Here is a 22358-nt window from a genome sequence, read left to right on the forward strand (position 1 = left end):
GAGGCACAATCACCTCCGATAGCAGCGGGCCATCGCTCACTCTGTCCCTGGAGGCGACAGCCCACTTACTGCCAGCTCGCGCTCAAATGGAGGACATTTCATCACCCCACCGAAAACACAATTAAAAACAAGCGCACGCCGCAGTCGGCGGCCCTCGAGAGCCAACCCCCGTCGCAAGTTTAGTTACTCTGAGCGTGCCTCACCCTCTCGGATATTTACTCTCCCTGTTGTTGAGTGTTTGTCAGCGAAGTTGGAAAGTGCTATGTGGCGTTTTAGGGCAAACAAGACACTGGAAGGAAGAGAGAAAGCGGACCAGCTCTCAGTGCTTAACGCTCTTCTCTCTGAGAGGCATTCACTGCCTGTGGTGGACATGTAGCTTCAACAGTTAGCTGATAAGTGGCTGCGCTCTGGGCGCGAATTTTTTTTTTTCCTCCCTGAAAGCCAAAATGGAGGATAGTGTGTTGGAGTTTTTGTGGTGATGGGTAATTTTCTTATCACACACACACACACACACACACACACACACACACACATATACTGTACACACAAACACACACACACACACACAGAAGCAGAAGCAAAGGCAGACTGACGGCTATTAGAGTGCAACGATGCTCCCTCTTATCTCCCACCACGATACAGATCTACAAAGAGCTTGAGAGAGATTATGAATTCATTACCTTGATACACAAGTGAGCAGTGCGATAGACAGGAGTTGGAGAATGGAGACGGGAGCTCAGTGGGTGTACTGGGAGGGGCAGGGAGGGGATTCATTACATGCTGCTGGGTGGAGAATAAATCCCTCAGCTCTCTCTGCATTTTGAGGAACTTTTGAGCTCTTCAGACGTCTTGTTACACGTAATGCCTTTCTCTGTGAGACGTCAGATTCGTTATATCATGCCTTTCCTTTTTAACTTTTTCTTCAGTGTTTTACATTACATTACTCTCATGCATGTAAAAGGTCTTGAAAGTTAAAAAGTCCATAGTCCGCACCAACAGAAGCTCCTCTCTCCCACGGAACACACTGCTCCTAAGGGCCTGAAACGCCTCGTCAGTAGTCCTTTAATTCTGTGACTTCTTGACCTCACTACGTCACACATTTGCATAATTTATACCTGGCGGCTAGTTTGGCAAGTAAAAAGGAATTAAGCACAGCTGCTTTCTTGTTGTTTGTGTTGCTGGCTCAGGCGTGTGTGAGCTGACCAATCTGTACAGATTGGGTATTCGGGGGAGCATTAAAGCATGTAAAGCTTTTCCAGTAGTAACCCAAAATAAAATGATGAACATGAAAATGAGCATAGTATGTCTCCTTTAAGTTATGATTTACAGATTTTACAACAATACCTGGACCATGCATCACACTATTTCAAAGTGATCTGTGTTATTATTAGTAATATTATTTTGGTGACATCTTCGGTGCTTCTGCTCACTGGTGTTATGTTTTCAATTTTCATACTCCTCAGAGTGCGCCTGACCCATTTGCATGGTTTTGAAGCTCGGAGCAATGTAACCAAAATCCTATTATTGTGCATCCAGTCCGTCATTTGAAGCATCCCAGCATGATGCATGACAAGAGTTCCACTAAACAAGTCTAACAATGGCCTTTGTGGAGAGGACATCATATAAATGTATAAATTATGGAGTGCGATTTGTTAGCATAATGCCTTAGAGTCAGTATAACTTTCCCGTTACCAAACACGCGCTCGCTCCTGCCTCTCTTTCTCCTTCAACTCTTGTGCATCTGCTTTATTTCTTCTAACCGGCTCGTTCTCAATAAGGCTTTCTCTCTGAGAGTGTTTCCCCTCCAGCTCTGTTGAACTCAGCTGACATTTGGAGGCAGGTGAAAGAGTGCAGCTAAATAAACCAAAGAATTTCTGAAGAAAGGGTGAGGGCAGAGGGAGACAAAAACACAGACACAGAGCGAGTGTTTTGCATTACTGTGTTTAACTGCGTGTCCTGTGAATCCTGTTAAACTGACAAGTGCTCTTTTATATTGTGCCCGCTGCCGCTTGCACGGTGCATTTCAATTTCAGTGTTGGCATTATTGGATTGAGCAGACAGTTAGTTTAACTGTGAATGTTGTAAACTTGTGAAGGTTTCATATGTTCTCCACTGGTGTGTTTCATGTGTACCAGTATTTGCCTTTTATGACACACTGTATATCAAATATTCATGTAACTACTTGTTGTGGATGTTCCTACATGACTGAAGCTACTGTATGCAGAAGAGTCTCTAAAATAAGCAACCAAATGTATCATTTAAACGACGAGAGTTGCAAAAATGATAAAGAAAATGTCATTAGTCTGTGTTTTATGTCTAGATGCCGTATGAGATGCTTTTCGCCATGACAGGACTACTAGTGTCAAACACTTTATGTCATTTTAGTTATAAAAATAATAATTTCACAGCCCAGTCACCAGGATATAACGTTGGCAGTTACCATTTCTGTAAACCACAGACATCTAAGGTTGATATGAGCCATTTTTGTGGGCGAGCAATAGAAGCAGTTTTTCTGTGGAAGTTGTACCATCTCCAGTCGTTTTGGCGGCGACCAGAACAGGTATTATAAGCCAAACCACAATGTTTTCCAAACTGAAAATTGAAACTAATAAAGTTGTAACATAAAGAAAATATCTTACCACAGATAAGAAGTGTTAATCTTATCTGTGGTTTTGCAGAAATGTACTTTGCTAACTTTGTTGAATTATAATCTTTTGTAAAAATGCTGATGTACCATGACATACCACTGATGTAAAAACATCTTTTCAGTAGCAGTCATAACATCTTCTAGCCTTACTATGTTCAATACTTCTGCGCTGGCTTGAGTTTTGTGTGGTAAAAGGCACATTCACTGACTGATAAGTACCCTTAATGGTATAGTACCATATAACCATCTGTCAGCAAAGTTAGAAACACATCTTTGATTGTTTGGAAGCCTTCGCTAAAGCAACCCAGTGTGTAATTTATGTTGTGTGTAGCAATATATCATTACTCTGTGTACATGTTGCGTGTATGCATAGTATCCTGTGAATATGTCTTTTGTACGGCCTTGTGCCTCTGAGTGATTTTTAATGTGCCGTGTGTCTTTCACTGTGTGTACGTTCAAGCACATGCGCCTTTCAATGCGTATCATTGTATACAGTCTACTGTACGTGTGTGCATTTGAGTGCCTTTAATGCTTCTCGGGTCAGTGTGCAGAAATAAGCGTGCCTTTCAGTGGGTGTTTATGCACATGCCACGGGTGTGCTTGTGCATCTCCACAGCGCGGAGAGGCTGGTGAGGCCAGAGAGGCCGGGAGTGATGAGTGATGCCAGAGGTGGTTTTCTACCAACCTCTCACTAATGGCCTCCTCAGTGGGTTGGCTGACCGACTTGCTGGCTCTCAGTGGCTCCGTCTTCCTTATTTGGTAGTGGAGGGTGGGGGATGGTGGCGGCAGGGTAGTGGATGGCGGAGCGGCGGTGCTCTGTTTACACGCAGGGTCAGAAGGTCAGAGCACCAGAGTGCCATGGAGCAAACACAGATCACTTAAAGACAGTAAGAGAGGAGCAAGCGAGTCATTGCTTCACGGCCGTCAGCTGGATGGATCGGGGCAGATTCACCCTGAAAGAGTGTGATTGAGTGTGTGTGTGTGTGTGTGTGTGTGAGAGAGAGAGGAAGGTGGTTAACAGTACATACTCTGGTGAAGCCCCAGAAAATAAGAGAGCTCCTACAGGTAATTTCCACACACGTACGCTGTGTTCTCTCTTTACCCTCTCTTGCTCTCAGGCCCTGGACAGTTGAGAGGAGTCAGTAGGAAGGAAATTAAAGGCAACCATCCTTGTAGTTTTGCTCTTGTCCGCTTGACTGCCTGCATGCCTGCCTGCCTGCCTGCCTGCCTGCGTTCCCTGGGCAATGTTTATGCTGTGCCCTGCCCAGGACAGAATAGATTCGCCCACACAGCACTGTGCTCTCAACCAGAACCTAAGTAGGTCTGGCAAGCCCGAGCCACAGTCCCATTCACTCTCACTCCTCTGGATTAGGCCCTACGGCCCGGGGCAACGCTGTGATGACTGCATTAATAGACCCAAGATAGCATCTCTCCACCCCACCCTAAAAATATAAGTCTTTTATATTAGGACACATCAGCAGGTTGTTTATTTTCATCCATCAGCATCCCCAGACTTCTGCAGGATAGTTTGCAAAACTACTTTGCTGAAGTTTGCGTGTCTGTAAGCTCAGCCAAAGCTCCCCAGGTGGTATAAAATGCTGTGCGAAGATGAGTTCAAATTCATTATAGCAGGTTGTCAGAATTGATGGTTGAGCTGCACTGAACAAGTGATGACTGAAATTAAGCTTGGATGTGTTCCAAGCTCCAAAGAGGCACAATGGAAAATTGTGTCACAATGATACAAAACATGAAACAAAAATGCATCACAGTGCATAGCTTTCCACCATCACTGCGAGGAAAGTGTAACAGGCAAAACATCTTTTATTCCCAAATACCATGAAATTTCATGCGCTGGCATAATCAGAGTTACTACCTTCAAAACTTGAGGTGAATTTGCATTTCTTTAAATGCCGCTGCAAATAACTGGAGCATATTTAATTGAATAATGCAAATTCATTGTCGTGCAGTTTTTTTTGTCTTCTCTCTTTATGATGTATATTAGGGTTGTAGAGTATGTTTGCAGTGAAGGCACTGCTGTGATGAGGGTGGTGGCAGCTCGCAGGGCACATTACCCAGCTTGTCAGACTCCGGGTGCCATGCTACGGATAACGCCGCTCTGCGAGAACACAGTGCCTCTTGACGCCAGCTGTAAAGATTAGCAGAGCTTTGTTTAATTGTGCTGCTAACATCCTAGGAGCCACTTAAAAAACGCGGCTCCCTTTTCCTTAAAAAAAAGAAAACTGTCTTTAAAGCTCAGCCAACAGTTGCTGCTGCCTGTTCATTCAGGTGCAAAGGCCTTAGGGATTTGGCCGAGACAGGTACGCTCCGAGTAAAGCGTGCACCTGAATCAGCAGCAACTGCAACGCTCACTTAAATTGCCAACAAAACAGTCTTCTCACTAGCTCGGATAAACATTATAGTCGATGACATTTTGTCCAATTAAATGTGTTTTACCCCCTAGAGGTGAACATCTCATTTTTAGGCATAATACAAGCTGAAAATTGCACCTGCTGGTGATGTCTAATCTAACACTGATGAACTTTATCAGAGCAACACCAAAGGAATCCACAGTGGAGGGTTAATGGTCGGCTTTGGGCAGAAAAAGAACTGAAGCAGCTCAACAAAATTGTTGTCCTGGTTTCTAGAATAGAAGTCCTGAATCTAGCATGTTTCCCTGAGACGTGTGAACACGTGTTTTATCTGCAGGCAAGTAGACTCATCAACATGTAAGGCATGCGAGAATATAAGGCACCAATGCTATTTTATTGTCACTGCTGCCATAACTTGACTTTTTGAATGTGAAACGTCCTTAGTTATTCATATGTAATGATTTCACTTTTCTTTTTGCTTAAAGCAATTTCTAGAGCCCAAAGTGAGACAGGTGCTGCCTGACCAGCCATGACAAGCTGACTGACATTTTTTAAGTTGTTAAGGAAACTTTGGATTCAGATGAATAAATCATCAGTGTGTTAATCAAACAGGTTTACAGAGGACAGCTTTTGAAAATTCCCTTGCTGATGCACGAATGACACACAGTCAGGCAGTAAAACCCATCAGTGGATCTAATGTGGACAGTCTTCCCTCTGTGCGCTTCAGTTTCCAGCTTGTTGAGCCCATGGTGGGGGGTCCAGATGTGCTATCTCGCCTCTGCAGTCAAATGAAGCAGGTCACTGAGGCTTCACTATCATCGCAGCCCAATATGCCAAATACAGCTGTTAATACGAGGCTGGTGGCCTCCGGCGGCGGGGTGACGAGGAGCAGACCACCCCCTGCACTTGGAGAGGGGACGTCTGGGCCTGCATCTGCTCTGACACCCATTAGCCTACACTCATCCACAGTTTCTGCATGTCTACTGCTCTGCCAGCAGCACTAATAATCAAGAGATGATATGGAAATGAGGATGTGGTGTGCAGTGTATGCAATGGCAGCAGAGTCAACTACAGTAGATATTTCAGCTGGGAATTAAACTATGCAGTGGACTGGAGCTGTACAGAGGACATTTTGCCAAGCATTTTGACCTGGTGGTTTAATATCTGGCTGAATGAGATTCATCTTCACAGATGTTTAGTGCACACATCTACGGTAGATGAATCATGTACAGTAACATTAAACGGCCGGGTTTCATTCCAAAATTGATAACTTTATTGAAAATGAAAACTTACGCTTTTTTTAAGGTTGTCTTTTTGTGCACGTTCTTCCTTATCGGCAGTTGATTTTAGAGATTGGGGATGAAGTCAGTTGAAGTGTGATGTAAGTAATTGAGACGAGTGATAAGAATCAATCAGGATAATTAGGGTTATTTATGTTGTTTTTCATGCTTTAGTTTTTGTACTTCTGCTATGCTATGTTAAGGGATGCAACTTACAATTATTTTCATCGTTGAGTCTTGATTAATCGATTGGTTGTTTGGTCTATAAAACGTCAGAAAATGGTGAAAAAGTACCAATCAAACTTTCCCAAAATGACAATGACGTCCTCAAATGTCACGCTTTCTCCGCGATGCAAAGATATACAGTGTAGTGTCATAGAGGACAGAAGAAACCACGACATTTAAGAAAGCTGAAAAAATAGGAAAATTCTCTAATTATTGAAAAACAAAAACAAATACTGCTTCTGAAAAATACTGATTAATTAATATCAAAATAGTTGGCGATTACTTTCCAACTAATCGATTTATTATTGATGCTTCAGTCACGTTGTCCGAGGCTTTCTCAAATTTCAGATTTCCATCTGAAGAGACTATAAATTTAGTAAAATACATAATTAAAGCAGACGATTATTTTTTAACTAGACTCAAAGGCTGGAATTGATTTCAATTAGAGAGGCTGAGGATGTTATTTCACAAGGCTTCTTGTGGATGTCGTGTACACGTGGAAACCTCTTAAAAAATAAATTCTGTACTTAGTGGTATGCATCACCGTGGAGACGAGTGAATATGTATGAACTCAGAAAAAGTCACCTGCCTGAGTACTTTTACTCTTCTAAAGTGATGCGTGACAGTTTCCAGGTCTGAAAAGCACCAATGCGGTTGGTTGAATGAAAGAATTGTAGAAGTACAGGAGGAGCCCCTCAGTGGCAGCCTGCTGTGACAGGTAGATGATAGCTCTTTCTCAGTGTCAGCTCGGCTGTCAATACGGATGGATGGGATTAGCAGCTGGAGCGCAGGAGTATGTGGAGGAAGATGACAGTTTGTGATGTGTCATGTTACCGTGATCATTAGGAAAGGAAAAAATAAGAACACTGGACCAGCTGTGTCACCCTTCAACCAAACTTCGGCAAACTTTCACACTGTTTTGTGGACCCAAAAGTGTTCACATGATTGCACACAGAATGTGCAGAAGATGCAGGGAAAATTCACCGGCTGAGCAGAGGAAACTATTGGTGGATGTGTCTAGATTTCTCTGGGTGGAGCCCAAACATGCACAGCTTCTCAATTCGGGGGTGATGAGATGCTCTGTCACTGCCCCGCTTTGTGAATTACAATTGAAAAAACAGGTGCATATTACCACACAGAGAAAGAAAAATCAAAAATGTTGAAGTGAAATAGATTCAGCAGATAGCTTCAGACAACTGTGCCATCTGCAGTGGTGTGAAACTGGAGATGGACATGGATAGAAAATATCTATAACCAAACACGAAATATGGAAAGGACAGAAAACTGAGGGAAGAATACTGATGGACTGAAAATAAGGCAGACTTGAAGGTTAATAAAGAATAAATGTGCGACCCGCAATGTGAAATCAGTAGTTAGCAGGGTGTGAGCCTCCTTCTCGAGGACAAAATGACTCTCCTAATTTGTGCGCTGCAAAAAAAAAAATTAGCTGCCCACTTACCACTGGGTTGTTTTCAAAATCTCTTTAGCTTCATATCTTCAGCTGCTCCAGCGACTTCTTCTTCTTCTTCTTCTTCTTCACTTCTTCGTCTTCTTCTAGTTACTCGCTCGCCCGTACCTTTAAAGTAGATAGAAAGAGGGGTAGAGGGAGAAAAAGAGGGAAAATGAAAGAGAAACATTAATGAAAGGGACTACTAAATGAACTGCCTCCTCAAGTGGTAGGTGGGGGAATACGACAAACGCTGAGATGAGTTTCTCTCTCTCTCTCCTCCTTGCCCTTTGTGACCACAGGACGACAGTACTCGGGCGAAGAGGAGGCTTGCCGCTGATTGCCTGAGAGCGGTGGAGTGCGAATCTGCATGAAATCCCTCCTGGCTTTTTTTTGATCATTTTCTCCTTCACATCTCTAATGAGCCTGGTCCAAATCTGTGGGTGCGTGTGTGGGTGTGCGTGCATGAGCGTGGTCGATGGATATATATATATATATATTTACAGATTCATACATTAACACGGAGGCATGTATCCATATTTATGTTTGTGTGTGCAAACTGTATATCTACATGTATACTTCCGTGTGATCATACACATGCTTCTGTGCGTTTGTGTGCTTCTTGAGGCCGTGTCTACTGCACCACATCCTCACTCGATATTCAGTCGATGCTCTCAGTCAGGTCTGCAGCTGTGGGCGGCCATGAGTCCACCCTAAGGAGCTTCCACTGAGAAGCTGAGGAAGGTTATCTCCAGTGAAAGGTCGGAGGAGCTCATCATTACCCTTCGCCCAGAGTCTCCTTCTTGATAGCGATATGAATATTATTTCTGGAATGGACGACAAGGATACGATCAATTCGTACGGACACACGGCTTCCTATAGGAGAGTTCCCCCAAGATGCACCGCAGGACTTGTTGTGGTTCTGCTAAATAAGAGTTTTAACTTTGGCACAAAGTTTATGTTGAAAAAAAAAAAAAGGGAGTTGAAAATAAAATATTTATGCAAGCTCTGCATACCAAGATCAAATTACTATGCAGATACTGTAGAGTGCAAGTAATGAGAACACATAATTCATACCAAGTGCAAATGCAATGTCAATGATATGATATTATTATCCGCACAGCGTAACGTGGGCTCACTGTATGTTTTTATGCTTTCATTCTTGAATTATAGCGACCGGCGCTGGTGTCAAGTGCTCTCTGCCTCTTTAAGTAATTAAAATCTGGACGTTTACATCATCTGGGTGTGACTGCGACTGGAAATTGAACTTCCACTTGCAGATTAAATTTAGAGATATTAACCATTTAGGAAATTAAATCGCTACTTTCTCAATGAATTTGACGTTAATAAGAGAACTTTATGGCGTGTTGTGGGAGGAAAAAAGGAAATGCTTGCGAGCAGAAAGTGCAACAAATTTTGTCTGTCCTCAGACTGATGTTATTGGCTTCTCCCCTCCTCCTCCTCCTCACCCCCTCCGGCTTTGGCTCATGAGGACGCTGCTTGTAGACTGTCCCCCAGCATCCGCTACGGGCATTATTACCTCGACGGCCGACGGTCAACATGATCCTTTATTCTGACAGGCCACTGGGATCAGGTCGGCCCTCACTGGCCAATCAGTGTCAACTAACGGGCTGGCTGCAGAGGGATCCCCTGACTGCAGCACTGGGGAGAGTTGGGAGTAGATGTGTGTGCATGCGAGCATACCAGACAGTGTTTAAACATTTTGAATGGGGCGGGTTTGAAAACAAGCAGCACTGGTATGTGGGAATAAATGTCTAGATGTCAATGCATGTGTGGCTGTTTACACACAGGAGCACACATGTGTGTCCGTGAGAGACAGAGAGAGAGCGAGGGAAACAAAAAAAATGTGGCCGACTCTGCAATACTCCCTCCTCCCACACGCCTGGCTGCCAAGACGAGCGCGGGGGAATTTGTTTAATGTACAGCATTTATTCACTGCACACACGCTGTTGCACTACCGCTTCCTCCGTCGCATGAGACACTCCCTTGCCTGGGCGAGTCGCCATTAATCAGCCGGAATGAAGGGTTAGCCGAACAGCACGGAAGCTAAAACTCATCCTGAATCAACATCTAAGATAGTGGAGATCTCACCCGGCGTCCTCACAATAGAATGCAGGTGAGAGCCTGCTGCTCAAACTCTGTCGGTGTTTTTTTTTTCCTTTCTTTTCTTTTAGCTGTGGCGTGGGGGGGTTAAGTTATGCTGCCGTCCACTCATGTGGAAAGCAGCTCTGGTTTGTTTTCTCATGACCCTGCAACATATTGGCATTGAATTTAGTCACCGTGCTGAGACAGATGGCCGAGCATCATGGTGCACGGCAAATTGGGAAATGAAAACATGCATGCTCAGAAATGGGTCCATGTATTTTCTCTCCAGCAACGTGACCACACAGAGTACATTCAGAATAGGAGAACGGAGAACTCGCTGAGCGGGTACATGGAAAAATAAAAGCACAAAAGCAAGAAAACACAGGGCTGACCTACTCTGTGCAAATGTCAACGGGTCTGCTCCGAGAAAAGTAAAAAAACTGCACATTTCAGCCTCAGACAGTGAAATGTCAACACGGATTTTACCTTGATGTGACAAAAATAAAGAGATTTTTTCTCTTTGAGCGCCTTCTTGTCCTGTCCTCACCTCACCCTCACCCACCTCCTCACTTTCCATTGTTCTCCTGGTATAAAAGGATTGAAACACCCTAAAGTAATTAACCACAGCTTCACTACAGTAAAGAGAAGAGAGACAATGGGAAGGAGAGACGATGTGTGGAAAGAAGGGGAGGAATGTGATGTTGAGGAAATCAAAAGGAAGTGATGTCTCAGGGAGCGAAATGAAAGGAGTCAGAGGTGGGAGGGGGACTAATTCAGAGAGAGGAGAGCAGGCAGTGACAGGGGAGGAGCAGGTAAGTCAAGAGTGGAGAGGAGGAGAGGAGGAGGAGGAGTCGAGCAGGGACAAGCCGAAGGAGCGGAAAGCTGTGAGGAAAAGACAAGGTGAACATAAGCCAAGGAGAGAAGTCGGGAACGAGGAGGAGAAGTTAAGGATGAGCGGAGAGGAAAAGACAAGAGAGAAGATAATGGGGGAGGGGAGGAAAGAACGAGCCGAGAGGAAGAGGGTGTGGAGTAGAGAGGAAATGACAAGTCGAGAAGTAAGATCGGAGGAGAGGAGAAAAGGAAGAGAGGAGGGAAGTGAAGATGAAACAAGAGAGCTCCGACACTGCTTCTATATATGATAGACAATCTGAATCATCTCATGAATTCATGTGCGTATTTAGTTCTTGTGTCTTTAAAAGTTAATGGTATTTCCCAAAAAGACAAGCACCTTATGTTGTGGTAGAGGAAATACACTTTTAACACACTGGATAGGTGAAAACTTTAGGATTTTGCTGTCTGCCTAAGAGGGTGACATAAATATAGTGCTGCTTTTATGCAATGAATCCACTTTCTCAAACATGTGCCAAGTCTTTCATTGTGTATTTATCTAGTATAGAAAGTTATTCAAATGAATTGTTTTAGAGCGCGACTACAGACTTCACTATAATATAAAACTAATTTCAGAGCTGTCATATCACGCAGCAAATAGCAGGTGAATTCTTCCTCCTGCATGCACCACTGAGCGTTCCTCTCTGTAGCAGGAGGAATGTAAGCCTCCTAAACATAGCTTTGCAAAGAAAGATGGAATTTACTGAATTTATAAATCAATGGACCTCAACTCTGTTATGTGCATAGTTTTTCAGCCTTTATACAAAGGGTTTTCCCTGTCTATTTTACTCTTCTTGGCGGTTGCCTTTGTTAAAAAATTCTGACAAAACTGCTAAGGCTCTTTTTTACGCCAAATCTCGAGTGTCTTTCCTCAGCAACTGCTCGGATGCACTTACCAATTTGATCGCAGAGGCAACGGGGCAAGGACACTAAAGTTAGCTTTAGTTACAGACCAACCAACATAAAGTTAGCTGACTTTTTGTGTTTAGAGAGCAGAAATTTACTGTAGTGAGGTTGGTTTCATGTTGAATATCCAAGAGACATTCAGTCTCCAGTGCCATTTTAGTTTTACCAAGTGTTGGCGATAACAGGGCTGTTAGCTCATCCCTGAGTCGGTGCTCTTAACCACAGAGATTTCACTTATGGACCGTAAATAAATTACTGTTTTAATCAAACAAAACTAATGTTATTTTCAACACTTTTGTGTTGACTTGTCGTAAAAATGATGTTAAAAAAATATATTAAATTGGTCTCTGTAACACAGTTATTACTTGCTAGTGCACGATTGATTTATTGATTGATTTTTTATTCATATATTCATAAATATTTAAATAAAAAATAATTGCAGTTTTTTCAATAGTTTTCTGTTCTCAGTGACTAAATTAATACTGCATTATATTACTATACTGGACAAAGAAGACGCCTATTTTAATTGGATTTTAGTGCATCTTCAATTTTATTTTATTTATTTAATTTTTAAAAATATATTTCTTATCAAAAATCTCCATCTTTTTCTCTAAAGCTTCCATGTCATGTGACATACGTCTAGTCGGTATCTGTTCACTGGTCACACTGGAAAGCTTGTTTCCTTCATCGATCTCATCTTTACTCTTTTCACCAGTGTTCATGTCATGCAGGTTTGGATCTTTGCCACCTTTTTTCTCAAGAAAATCTGGAGAAAACCCAGTAGCATATCATTTTTCGAAGGACTTTTATTATGTTACCAAAAGTCTGTCTAAGTGTTCTAATAATAAGAAATGTGAGACAAACGTCACAAGTGTCATAGGTTTTACAGCAGTCACAATGTCAACAGCTGCGTGTGCTCTCCTGATAGAGTGTCCTTGAACAAGTCTCTACCTGATTGCTGACTGTAAGCTGCTCTGGTTTAGAGCATTGGCTAAATGCCGAAAAATGCAAATGTAAAAGAAGGAGAATCGACCTCATGGAAATTACTGTTTCAATTCAGAGCCATGTAGAAAGGCACTGAGGCACCAGTCAAGGCCCCTTTGGGCTCTCAGAAAGAAATAATGAGACATTCATTGGATAATAACCTCCTTTAGTCATTCAAATGTATTCCAATCTACTCCAGGCAGCGTCCTGACCCACAAAATACTGAGAATGACCAAATGTCTTGCTTGTACCTTTCTTTTGTTTTGTACCATTACATATCTACACAGCTGTACAGGATGCTTAACCAGCTGTTATAGTTAAGTACTGCTGTCTAAGATCACTTTAATACATGTATTATCTTAAACTAGGAAACACTTTGAAAGAGAGAATTTTAAAGACATTGAGGAGATTAATCTTCTCATATCAGATCAGAAATAACTATTTTCCCCCCGCAGTGCAATAGGAGCAGAAAAGGTTTGAAAACCCTCTTACGTCCAACAGTCCATGTATTTCCAGTGATCGTTCAATCCAACTGAGTGGACGAATAACTGAATATCCAGAAAAACTCGTTATGTACACCATGTGAGAGGAATTAAATGAGAGACCCGACTCAACACCCCGTCATTCATTGCTTGTGCACTTGGATATTAGGAAACAGCAGCAGAATTTGCTATCAGATGACATTAAATGATGAAACTGATATGAAAATGTATCACAGTTTCACTGATAGAGGAGGCGAGTCTCCCTTGCAGTCACATTGGTCATTCAGGCTTCAAGGGCAATACGTTTTCAAATCCCTCAGTGTTGCAGCCTGAGACAGAATATACCTTTCAGGACTTTTTAAACCAATACGTTCTAGCTTCCAACTTACCAAATTCGGCAGCTTTGTTAGTGGCCTTAACTGTCGAACCATGACGCTCTATCCACCCCTCTATTGTCATTGAGTTAGCATAATACATCATTACCAATGTCTGGAATTAAAAAAAGGATATGCGGTCAACAAATACTGACTTTTGTACGGTTAGGGTCAAACGATTGCTGTTTGGTTAGGGTTTGGCACAAAAACTACTCGGTTAGGCTCCAAAACTACTTTGTTAGGGTTGGAGTCCAAAACTACTCGGTTAGGGTTAGGCTCCAAATCTAATAGGTTAGGTTTAGGGAAAGAACATACTTTGGGTTAAAATAACTGCATACGGTCTTGTAATTCAAGTTAAATAAGTTAGGTAAGTGACTTAAGTCAAGTCACGTAACGTATGTGACATCACTCACATAACGTAACATAAGTTACGTCATTTACTTACATTAACTGACTTACATTACATATATAAACCCAAATCACTCCTGATCACAAACTGGATGCAAACTCAAGTCTCTGGAGGGAAAGTCCTGTGAATGACCCAACCAACAAGCCACCACCTGACACACCTGACACTTTTCTCGCTCTCTACACTACTGTACTAGAGGGCAGCTTCAAGAAGCGATGCTGCTGGGGTACATACAACGTCAAACTAGGAAGCATATGGCCAATGACCAGGCTGCTGAATTTGACAAAATGGCATCACTTTACCAGAATAAAGAGAATATTTCGTATTTTGGGCTTTGTTGTATCAAGTTGTATCAAGGCAAATTGGAATCAAGTTATCTTATCCAGCCATGGCTTAATTTAAAAACTCTCCGCTGTTTTCCCAAAAAATTAGCACAAACAAATCCAAACACATTAGGTCTTCCGTAAAATACTTTGTGCCTTTTCTGTCAAAGTGCCTCAAATTCACTGAAATTGGCAAGAGCTGCCCTCAAAACAAACCCCACACTCAACCAGAATGCCTTTGTCCTCAACCTCATTATTCTCCATGCCTGCAAACAAATCCTGTACCTCTGCGCTCTGTCAGAAGACCTCCACACACTCAAACACAACAATTTGCAGATGAAACACTCCAGCAATGAGCCACTCTGACTGAAGTTTCATTAATGGGGCCTGTTTTGTGCAGATAAGTACAACAGCCTCCATTATACTAACATGCTCTCAGCAGAGCCCCAGTCATAATTATTGCCATGCAACATTGGCTAAAAAGTCTGCGAGGTGACCTTTCTGATGTAGACCTGTGCACACAAAGTAGTTCTGAGGGCTTACTTAAATCTGAAGTGAGGTCATGCGTGTAAGTTTGCCTTTTTTGTACAAGTACATTGGCCGTTTGTGTATGTGCCCGGTCAATGGCGAGCGAGTGTCTATCGGCAGATTGTATGCAGTGACTGATATTCAATTAGTCCACCTGCCACCTCGACACGGCCTGGCATTCCAGCGCTCAGTAAATCAGCTCGCCTGACAGCACACAGGTCGATATTAATATTAACGCCTCCATAAATAATGTTATTGTAGGCCTTCATGTTAATGGTTCATGATATGATGGGCATGATAAAGTGCAGCGCCTGTTCCATTGTGAAGGTCCGGGGGTTTAACAGAGGACAGAGAGAGATAGACGGACTAAATCCCCTTCGATGTCCTTCGATAGGGACGTTGGTGACATGGGGCTGGAAAGGCGCCGAGGTGGTCACAGCTGTGTTCCTGAGCCTTACTGGCTAGGGGGTGGGGAGGTTGTGTGTGAGTGTGAATGTGTGTGTGTGTGGTGGATTGGTGGAGGGTTAGAATGGGAGGCTGTTGGGACTGGACATAGCGGATTAATTATTATAAATCATCTCCCAGGCCACATGTTTATGGCTGCTACTCAAACTGTTGTCTGACTATCTGATTTCCATCTAATACACTGGAGTGCATGCATTGCGTGTGTGTTTGTGACAGGACAGGTCCAGGGTTGTGTAAAAGAATGGCTTTGCTTCTTTAGTGACAAAGGGCCCATATTTCATTCTGACAGCAACATATCACTGTAATGTCTTTATGTGGCTGCGGCAAATCTCCGTCATCAAATGGAGAGGACAGGGTGTTAACTCGACCTCGTGGTCAAAAATAGGGCATCGGTAATTCCATTCGGAGAGGTCAAAGCTTCAAGACCTGTGTGAAAAGGCGACTTCCTGTCTCTGCCAATGTTGGGATCTTCCAGTGTGAAGGTTTTAAAAAAAATTGCTCATTCAGAGATGGCATTTACATCGGATGCATGCTTTTATCCGCACTGCCTGGCTGCATATCCACATATTTCCTCCAAGTTACATCTCAGCACACACAGTCCTTCACCTGCCGCCCTTTGAGCAGCTTTACTGGTTCAAGGGAAGCTCCTCAGGAGCTGCGAAGGGAGAGGGCAGTTTTACTCATTCGCATGCTCCTCCACACAGACGTGACTGAAACGTCCAGCATGCAATTTCAAACAGGTGATGTTACGGTCACAAGTCACAAGCTTCTTCGAACCCTCTCTTAGCTGTGGCATAATTTCTGCTCCGACTGGTTGCACACTCGAAAATTCACGCCTTAGGGGTTTAGCATTATCAACAAAAAATCCGAAAAACACTGTGCGGTCCAATCATGAAATAATCATAGCATTCTAATTCCCATTTCTCATATCTAGATGTTTCTTCTTTATAGAATCTTGAGAAAGGGAAAAAAAAAATTGAAACAGACATATTACGTTATCCCCTTGCAGGCAACAGCCCGCAAATAATTAAATCAAAGAATAAATCACTGCAGAGAAATATTAATCAGCTCTTATGCTCATCTGTGAGGGAGGAGGTGGCTGAGGCGCTGCATGGTGATTGGCAGGGAGAGGACGAGACGCACACACAGACGCACACTCTGGGTCATCGAATGTATTATTACAGTTATCTGCCATTGTAGACAATTCTGGGAACGATTTCCAAGCTGACTTTGGCTTTTGTCATGATGTCATCTCCCAATACTCACACACACACACACACACACACACACACTCACACATACACGCGCGCACAACCTCCACCAGCCGTGGACCAGGGGTTTTGCAAAGCCCGGATCATCCCCGCTAATCCACACTCATTAAGGATGAACTGCATGATAGCGTGCCACCCTCATCAGCCGCCACAGCCCCCCCGTTTACCCCACTTTCACACGTGTACACATGCACCCCACCTCCATGGATAAGTGGCAGCTTTGCTGGTGATTTTAATAAATTACTGCAGATTGTTGAATGCATGCTTGTTGCTGCCGCTTGAGTAAACAGAACACCTAACGCACCTGTCAGCGCTAATCAGGCCCTGTGTAATTAAGAGTGACAAAGCTTTTATTTCGCGCCAGCGCGGGTGACGTGTGTTTGACCAAGTGAAGTTGAGCGCTCTTCACGAGACTCTTCAGAGAAGTGTGCCTTCAAACGGAAGAGGAATTCAAGATGAGACCAGCTGTGGGGTGACAAGAGCTGGTGAATCACTTCTCTCTGGTAAAATGCAAAAGGATTCGGAGTTTAAGCAAAACTTCAAATCAATTATTCAAACGCTTCCATTGTTCCTCAGGATGGAAGAGAAATAGTTTCTGCACTCAACAGTTTTTTACCCGGGGATTGCAACATAAATAGAATGTTCATCCTCAGTGCTCCTCCACATCGCTGAGAAGGTCACTGCCGAGTGGAGTCTACCTACAAGCCCCTTGGGCTGAACAAAAAATGCCACATGGATACTTCCCTTCCAGCTCTCGGCCTCCAAAATAACTCTCCCTCTGCGGGGTTCTTAAATAAATTACAGATATGCTATCCTCCCAAGATGTGATCTCTGTTCTCCAGCGCAAATTAAAAATTTAAGCCCATTTAGGTTGGTGCCCTGTGTAACTTGAAGCAGTGTGGTTGCAAGGGGCGATATCCAACCAGGGTTGTGTCACAGCTGTACTTAGTAGTGATGCTTGTTGCTCTGGGCTCCTGCATCCGGAGAGGAAGCAGGGTGGCCTTGATGTTACAGAGAATATCGTGTACCGAAAAAGGTCACAGGCTGGATGTCATAGCACAACAGTGTTTTTACCCACAGCTACAGTACGTGTCATGTCAAAGTGTCAAGAACTCTCACTCCAACATGAGCCAAACGCCTTAAATGTTACATGCAGTTTCAAAGACTCTACTTTGAGGATGATTGAAGTATGTGCCAGTTTTATTTTCAACCAGCCAGTTCTCCCTGCTCTTCCAGATCACACATATACTCAAGTCAACTTTGTCACACAAAAATGAGACTTTATGTAGACTTCTTCTACTGAGATGAGCTGGAGTTGGGACTAAGTAAAGGCTAAGATGCTTTGGAGCTTCTACCATTACCATGGCAATCGACGTCCCAATTTGTATTTGAAGAGGAACATGACTTTGCAACGACAGCTTCGAATAAGTGGCAAAAGAAGTGAGAAATGGCGCTCCTACGACATCTAATTAGTCCTGAAACCTGCTCATAAAAAACAAGTGTGTCCGTCCATCCGCCCACCCGGAAACTATTTAAATTATTAAAGCCCCGAAACCGTTATTCTACACAGCGTACATATTAGCCAGATGGCACATTCCACACTTAACCAAAGAGACTGACAGTAAACACAAACAACATCAAACTGAAACTGCTGATCAACATCTCAACCACTTAATACTGCTCCATCATCATGTTTGATAGTGAATAGAATATGTCTAAATAAGTAATTAATAAGCCAAACAAACTCATTTGTCCTTCTGAAGACAAAGGCTTCACACCAAGAGAAGCAAGATTACCACCAACCACTAAAGCATGACTTAAAAAAAAAAAAACCCAGACGATTAAATACACCAGAGGATTACCTGGGTTTGCACATCAGTAGATCGTGTCCTATTTATTCTATGTTTTAGTGATTCGCAGCGACTGGAAAGGCTAATTAGGTAGGAACTCGTTACAAAAACATTATCCAGTAGAACAGGAGACACTGTGTGATGTAAATGTCCTCCAATCATTAAGCAGCAGTGGGCTTAGTCAATTGTGCGTGTGTGTGTGTGCGTAGACCCAACTTCAATATGAATGCAGAGAGAGCGTTTTGCCGTTTGACCTTCATTAACATCTTCTATTCATTGCTCCAACACTGGTGATAAATCAGAAAATGTCCCCTATTGTATCTCCCAGTGGCGTGAAGTAAAGCATTCTCCCCCATACCTGACTTTCATTAGCTTTTGTCCCTTTAAACAATAAGCAGAGCCTCGATCGAACGCAGGTTTTAGAAGGTGTTTGTCTTAGGCAGGCTTTACTAACAGAAGCTAAAATGAAATTAAATCTAGAGGTGATGCAGCAAAGAGCCACAGAGGAAACGTAAAGGCTTAGGTAAAGCCTGCTTTGAATACTTTATTGTAAGGTGAGGCATGTGATTAAGAGCAACAACTTTAACCTTAAAGATAATCATCAAAGATACAAAGAGAGCCTGAGGGAAGAAAGGAAGGGGAAAATATATAGTTCTCTTGTGAAACAGGAGACCTTCCAGCGGGGGGATGGCTTCACTCCACTGAAGCGTTGCTGATTTAACCTAATCAGAAGATTAATCAGACTTGAAACACTGGAGGCTGTGCCGGTGGCCTCTTTATCCGACTGTGCCGGGCAGCAGAATTTGGATAAAGCAGTGAGATGGTTTTCCCACAACCTTTCTCTCTAGAGCTCTTCGCTTGCCAAAAGACCTCAGAGAAAGAGGAGGAATTAGATGCCCGAAGTTTGCCCCAACTGCCTTTTTAGAACTGGGTCCTTCTTGCAAACGTCAATCAGACCAGATCTTAGAGGGTATGATAAGTTTATCTTGAAAAGACTGTGATCTGAAGACATCAATAACCTATGTGGCCAGCACAAACAATTTGAATTTAAAATGTAGATTTCACTCTTCACACAGTTTAAATTAGAAACGGGGTCTTACACCAGGTCACAACAGTATTTTATGCCCATTTTGCATCTGAAGTGCATGTTTAACTCTTCGACACAACAGACATCAGAGTATTAGCCGCTGTTTAAGTGCAATCCCCCTCCCTTGTCGGGATTTAAAGACACGATGAGCCGATTGCCCTCGAAACTGGCGGAAATTAGCTCTTGCTGTGCCATGTTTGTCTGACCCTGTAATAAAGGATCAGATCTAAGAGAGGGCTGGGCGCCTTATATTTTTTAAGCCCGTGACCACATGTTCATGAGCAGCCCTTGAAAATTTGGCAGACGGAAAAAAACAGGTATTTGAGGTCAATCTGCGTTCAATAAATACAACTTTCCCAGTATTTATCTTTCTCCATCTGTCTGCCTGAAATGATGCTGCAGCTAATCGCACCACCTCGGCTCAGCAAAGAAAAACAGGACTGTAGCACATGACCATGAGAAAAAAAAACAAGAGAAGCCTGCAGTGTGAACAGGGAGGGCATCATTGATCCCAGCTCTCTGGTAGCCAGGTCATCGATTGCAGGATACAGCTGTGATACTTGGCACACCTTTCTGACTCCAACCACAACTTTGAAGCTGCAGGCAACAGCAAGATTCTTTCTCCTTCCTTTTTTTCCGATGGCCAGAAGATGCAGAGGAGGGTGTGGGGGGTGGGGGTGTGGGAATCCCACACTGTCCTCACATAATTGTGTGGGAACATCATTTTTCAACCGCAGCTTTGGTTCTTCATCCCCAGGAGGCACTTTCCTCAAACAGTAATCATTATGTTATGCAGGCTGCTGCCGGGCAGGGTTGAAAATGCAACTGGAGCCAATGAGCGGAGGCATACGGTCCTTGGGGTGCACAGGCTCACACAAACGGGAGAGCCATTGAGGGGATCGGGAATAAGAAGGAAAAAAGTGGAAGGGCCCATTTTTGATCTTTTGTACCCCCCGGAGAGTCATCGATCTTGGAATCTCATCAAGGTTTCTTGCGGAGGGTTAAGTAAAACACAGACATCAAAGATCAACTTGTTTTTCTTTGCACCCTCCTCCACACATGCCTTTCCTACACCCACTGTTCTATTTAAAGATTCGTATCCCCAAACATCAATTTGAATACACTTTAAAGAGCATTTGTGAGAGGATAGGAGAGTGAAAAACCACTTAAAACGAGTAACGGCAGGATGCAGCTAATGGCCGTCTGATCAGCCAGTGTTTCATCTTCGCCACATTATCTCCAAATTCAATATCGGTTCTTCAAACACCGGAAAAAGAAAGAGCTGTTGTGTCTAAACTCTCCTGCTATTTACGTACCCAGCCCACTCTTAGTTGGTATTCCACTCCTGTGATCGGTGTCTCCTATGTGTCTCCTCAATCCCTGCCAAAACAAGCCATAATATATAGAGAGCCGATGCACAGACACTGATGCCCGGTGAAAAATTACAGTTTCACTGTATGTTAGAGGCTTGTCTGTCAATGCACAGCCAGTCTTGTTATTGACTCTGACAAATTCCAGGATGCAACTGATAACGGCTTGACAAATGGGCCCCACTCTTCCTCCCGCAACAACCAATGCATCTCCCTACGTCCCCCTGTCTCCCACCTCTATTAGATTCTATTATGTGATATGATATCACACCTTGGCTGAGTACAACTAGGAAGTGCTGGTGAGAACAGAAAGGCATTGTGGGTATGATATGAATATCCTGTGCTCTGCCAAGGAGCATAGAGAGATCATCCGTAAAACGATTAGACGTCACACCTGTCACTTATGATTAAGTTTTATGCATCAGTTTCATTGCTGAGACATTGAGGTGCATTAAATCTGCTGGAGAAACAGCAGAGGCAAGAAATACGAGTGGTCATACGATCAAATAAATCCCAGGGTTGACTCAATAACTAACACTAACTTTTGGACTTGTGGAATGGAAAACCCAGGTGAACATAAAGCTTGGTCAAAGGTGGACCAAGAAGTACTGCAGCTCTGCAAAATCCAGTTTGCAGCAGCATAGGGAGGGTTACACCCCGCTTTTCCGAAACCCAGCTGTTCCGAAAATAGACTTCCATTCATCGTAATGGCGTGGTTTCCCATTTTTTCTAAAGACCCCGCTATTCCGAAAAGGCTATTGTGGAACCCCTGACCCTAACCCCTAACCCTAACCATATTGGGAAGTAATTGGAAGTTGAAGGTCGGATTCGGAACAGCGGTGTGTCGGAATGGAGGGGTTTTGCAATGGAGGGGTTTCGGAACGTCAAGCTGTTCCCCATTGGGAGCAAGTCCAATCCAAGTGAAGGGCCAGTTGGGATGGTTGGATGGGTCTTACACAGGACTTTCCCTCTAGAGACCAGGGTTACCGTCCTGAGACAAGAGTGATTTATTTTTAAGTTGTGAAAAGTTAGGGTTAGGGTTAGTTTTTAAAGTTTCAAGTTTACCTGACAATGTTGCCTTTGGGATGAAATGCTTATCCTACCCTTGACAGGGTAGTGCCAGTACCAATCCAGTTCACAATTAGTTAGCACCTATTAGAGGCTGCTGGATTCACAGCAGAGGAAGTCCCCAAAGAGACACCTCCTCAGCGACTTTTCACAGACGCAAACACTTGGAAACACACAGACGAAATGCAGAGCTGGTGTTACCAATTAGGGGACAGCTATCATCACACTAAAGTAGCTTTCTTTACAAACCATCATCACTGTGGGGTAATATACACACAT

General features: G+C 43.3%; 1 protein-coding gene across 10 annotated transcripts in view; it reads right to left on the bottom strand.

Annotated features, from left to right (window-relative positions):
- Positions 1-22358, bottom strand: part of ptprsa (protein tyrosine phosphatase receptor type Sa) — a 238323-nt gene that overhangs the window by 182709 nt on the left and 33256 nt on the right. For all 10 annotated transcript variants that reach the window (XM_084354187.1, XM_084354195.1, XM_084354186.1 and 7 more), the window contains exon 2: positions 7981-8097. The gene's annotated coding sequence lies outside the window, so the exon portion shown is untranslated. The remainder of the gene's footprint in view (positions 1-7980; positions 8098-22358) is intronic.

This window comes from Pagrus pagrus, assembly GCF_965226575.1.
Source record: "Pagrus pagrus genome assembly, chromosome: 6".
NCBI lineage: Eukaryota > Metazoa > Chordata > Actinopteri > Spariformes > Sparidae > Pagrus > Pagrus pagrus.